The sequence below is a fragment of the Cynara cardunculus genome (assembly GCF_001531365.2).
Source record: "Cynara cardunculus var. scolymus isolate 2C chromosome LG 9, CcrdV1, whole genome shotgun sequence".
Classification (NCBI taxonomy): Eukaryota; Viridiplantae; Streptophyta; class Magnoliopsida; order Asterales; family Asteraceae; genus Cynara; species Cynara cardunculus.
In genome coordinates, this window is record NC_037536.1 from 8901816 (window position 1) to 8906847 (window position 5032).

Sequence of the window (5032 nt, forward strand, 5' to 3'; positions counted from 1 at the left end):
ATAATTATTTCTTCAACTAATCTCATAAATATTTTAACACTTCAAATAAATTTAATAAATAAAAATTATATATTTAAAGACTCGTATAATATATATATATATATATATATATATATTATATGTTATATAATTAAAATTTTGGGTTTTACATTAAAGTTTGCTACTTGCCTTTCCTACATCGTTGCCCTATACACAGCCCAAGCCCAAGGGCGTCATTCTTTCTCGGCGTCGCTTTAGACTTCACGAATAGAACATACACTCTTTCGCTCTCGTTTCTGAATTCTAACTCTTGCTATGATGCTCTCTCGCTTAAACAGTCGAACTCGTCCCATCTCTGCCCCTGGCTCTCGGCCTCTCGTCTCTCGAACTTGTATGTGGTAGTTGAGACACCGAGTGAGATTTCGTATCTGGCTCTCTGCCCTCGCCCCCTGCTCTAGCTTGAGGTTGATTTTTTGGTAAATTTGAAATTTCTATTTTTGATTTCTAATGTTTTATATATATTTGTGTCAGTATATGATATTGTGATTTGTGATGTACAAATGTTTCTAGACTCTAGTTTATTAGGTTAGGTTTATTTAATTGTTTGTTTAATATTTAGAGTTTAGACTCTAGTTTAGTTTAGGTTTGCTTGTTTGGTTTAGACTTAGATAATAGATTGGATTGTTCTTTTCTAATTCTACAAAGAGAATAGAGATGGTTATTAGAATATATTTGATGATTTAACTTTAAATACTTATCTACTACTCGATGGGAAAGTCATATTGATTAGGGTGGGTTTAGGGGTTATTGAACATGTGATTCATTTTGGTTTCAATTATTATGTATATGTGAATAATGTCATTATTCATGTGTTTAGTGTCATGTGGAGAATTAGACGAGTCAGACAAAGTGTTTGATGAAAGTTGTTTGTGAGATTTCGTGTCTTGGAATTCAATTATTAATAGCTATGTTAAGAGTGGGAAGCCATGGGAGGCCTTGGGATTGTACCAGCAGATGGAGCAAGAGGGGACTAAGCCGGATGAAATTACCATGATAGGGGTGATATCTTATTGTGCTTAGTGAAGTGTGGGAATATGGAGGCTGCAGGGAGTTTATTCAACAAGATGGGTAAGAAAACAACCACTATCTTAGACCACCATGGTTGTTGGTTATGGATAGGGAAATCCCATTCATTTGGAAGTGTTACAAATGAGAAAGATTAGACAACCAATCTAGGTTTTCAATCGAGTAAGAGTAGGGTCTAACTCCAAGGGAAAGATTTTGCGGGTTTGTGAGGTTTCCGAATTCTGAAGTAATGGTTCCATGAAGTGAGTTGTAGGAAAGGTCGAGATACTTTAAGTCGGTCAAGGAACCAATGGACATGGAAATGGTCTCATTGAAAGAATTGTAACCGAGATTAAGGGTCTCATTGTCCTCAACTTAAGGTATGTCTCACACAAGGATATGCTATGATACCATTTAGGGGCATTTTTTTTCTTTTTCGCCATGGGTATCCGAATTCTCATGATCGGCCCTACTTGCACTCTTTATCAAGGATGCGATAAATATGGACAATCTTCCGGGCGATGGACCGTTCACCTCACAATTCATCATGACCGATCATCTCCCACAATCTCTAAGGATGGCTACCCTGATGAGAGGCCACTGTCACGGGGTATGTTGCAAGTTATCCAGGAAACCTCTGACACCCTTAGGGCCTATATAAGCTCTACGTTGGTCCAACAACCGCGACCAGCTACCTTGGAGCACATAGAGCCTACCCCGAAGACAAGTGCTGAATCACAAGATGAAAGGACTAACTCTAATGATGATGATGATGATGATGACAGTCCTCCCGCCTCCCCCGAACCACTTAACACCGCTGCTGCCTCCTCTCACCCAACTCCCCGAGCCACCACACCAACTATCCTTGGCGACCAAGTCCAGAGGGATATTGAAGAAGGACCACCCAGTTCGTACCCATCCCAAACCAGCCTTCCAGAGTCCACTCTTCGGGTCTCTGGAAATAGCACAACTGAGAGGTGATGAAGAAATAAGGGCCCTTCTCCTCAGGGCCGACACCATCCAATCACTCAGAAGCATTTGTTGCTTCTGCCTTTGAATTCCCCACAGATCGTTCAGAGCGATCTTCTTTTCAAACATAGACCCCTTCGATACTTGGTCTATCGATGGGGACACATACATACTTCCCTTCATCAGACTCTGAATCCAATGAAGAAGAAACTACTATCAGAACATCCTGAGATAATTCTTTATTAGAAGGCGATCAAGGAAAGGATGGAAGTCCTTCTTTGCCTAACATCGAACCAGGCATCGATGGAGGCGCCTCTGGAATTGAGGCTCAACCCACGGCATCATTGTCGTGAAGGTTACCCCCTTGCTGATTTGGTCACAAAGGCCGAGTTCTAAGCCTTTGCTGACTCAATTCAATGGTCCTTGGAAGACCTTAAACTCACAATTGCAAGGGTTGCTGAATCCATCCCCAATCAAAATATTTCCCTCATTCAGCAATCAATTGCATCTCTTGAAACTCTTTCAAGGGAAAACAGCACCCTCATCCAATCCCTCCAACGTCTGGTAACCCAAAACCACAACTACCATAATAACCTTATGGTCACAAGATTTGACTCCCTCACCTCCCAAATTACAGCCATCGACGCATCCATCACCTCTCTCTCCTCATAAATATTAGCCACAAAATCCTCCATTGCCTCTCTCTCCTCCACCATCCAAAACACAATCCCACAATCCATCCCCACCCCATCATCGGCAGCTCCAACAACACAAGACTTCAATTCTTCGCTGCAGAGGTGAGGGAACTTATCTCCTCCATCACCATACCAACCACTACCTCCACTGCCGCCGCCTCCGCCCCGGTTACTAGAGCCAACCTCCGATCATTCAAGGTGTCCATAATCTCAAAATTCAACGAGATTAACGACAAGTTTGTGAAGAAGGCCGCCAAGTCTGCCGCCTCGCAAGCCAACATATTGAGGCAGCGGGCCCATACTGAAAGTCTCCTGCACCGCATGGAAAAATATCATAGGCGCATGCGTGTAGGACTTTTTGTCTCACACCTTCGAAAGAAGAAAAGGGTATCTTCCTCTTACTCTGCAGAGAGGCCCCCAAAGCGACCGAGGCATGACGACCAAGACCTCGATGACCAACGTCTAGGTTCTCATGAGGGGGAGACACCATCCATCACGCCCTTGACCACAACTTCAGCTCCACCACCACAAGCATTTGCTCCATCACCATCAACAACTGCAGGACGAGAGGCGAAGGAACCAGAGGCTCAGCCCTCTAAAGATGCAGATTCTATAAACATATTTAACTTTCCCTTTATCATTTTTGCAGCTTCCACTTCTGATCCAGTTGCAGGAACTGTTACCCCAATAACAAGGGGTAACAGTTACCCTTAACCGGGTAATCACAAGGGTTATATTGGATATAACATGAATTGTGTATAATTCATGTACATGTAATATGGGATTTGCTCCTCTGAAGTTGAGAGAAATATTTTTGGGCCCCTCGATGACATAGTTTGATTCACATTAGCGTAGAAAAATGGATTAGTTGAACTAATAGCACTTGTCTGGGTCAAATATGTTGGGATTGAGAAACACAACTTTGAACTATAAAGGATGAGATATGTTTATGCCTTAAGTTTGTAACGAAATATCATAAAGCAAAAGAACAACAAATGTAACTACCGTATGATTGATTGGATCAATCAGATTGCGCAAGGAAAAACACATTTACATAGCCTTTGGGAGGTGACGTGTTGCTAGACACTTAACCACCGTATGTGTTAGTTTGTAGCATGTGCAAATGACAGAATGTATATTATTCATAATGAATAACCCGTGGATGCAGGTGACACATGTTGTGCTTGCCTTTGTTCCCCGGCTCACAACAAAAAATCGGTTTTCATTTGAACCCATTCCTATATACATATGGGGGATTTATTTGCAAAGCATATAATTCTTACAAATCTTACAAGACGATCTCAATTGTACATGTATATAATCAACAATATGGATTTAATCGATTTCTAAATTTACTGTCAAGTGCATTTTATAACCACCTCTAAATTTTAAAATAAACAAAATCAATGGTTGAGATTAGTTTTGTATTGTTTGTAAGAATTGAGTTGTAATTGAAACTCCCCCTACACACACACACACATACACACACATATATATATATATATATAGAGAGAGAGAGAGAGAGTCTGGTTCAAATGTTAACAAAATTTATTATGTTAACTTTGTTAACCATTTTCAACCAATGGCAATCTATCTTATATATAGGTTCATATTCATCTTCTAATTTAATGACAAGGGTAAATATGTAATTTTCTTTTTTATGTAACTCCCGTATCATTAATTGGGAGTTACAAAATCAAAAAATCCCATGATTTTTTGTCAATTTATAATTGATCTTGTTTTTTTATAATATTGATTTTTCTATCTATAATGTTATTGAATTTGTGATTGGTAGAGGAGACCCGATAGTAAAGTTTTCGGTAAGTTCAAGCTAAAACCTATTGTTCATAATGAAGAAACTATTGTTCATAAATGTTCATATTGTGTTCATATGTACACTAGCTGCATATCTCAACACCGGCTCGCTCCTGAATGTGTTCATAATGAAGGAACTATTATTCACAAGTTGTTCATATTGTGTTCATATGTATACTAGTTGCATATTTCAACATTGGCTCGCTCCTAAATGTGTTCATAATGAAGGAACTATTGTTCACAAGTGTTCATATTGTGTTCATATATACACTAGCTGCAAATCTCAACATTGGTTGGCTCCTTAATGTGTTCATAATGAAGGAACTATTGTTCACAAGTTGTTCATAGTGTGTTCATACCTGTTTTTTTATTTATTTTCTTTCGTGTAGAAGGTATTCTTATTATGTTCATATTGTGTTCATAAATGTTATGCAGTCCAAGTTCATATATATGTCAATTTTTGTTCGTATTTGACACAATGGTTCATATATATATATATATATATATAT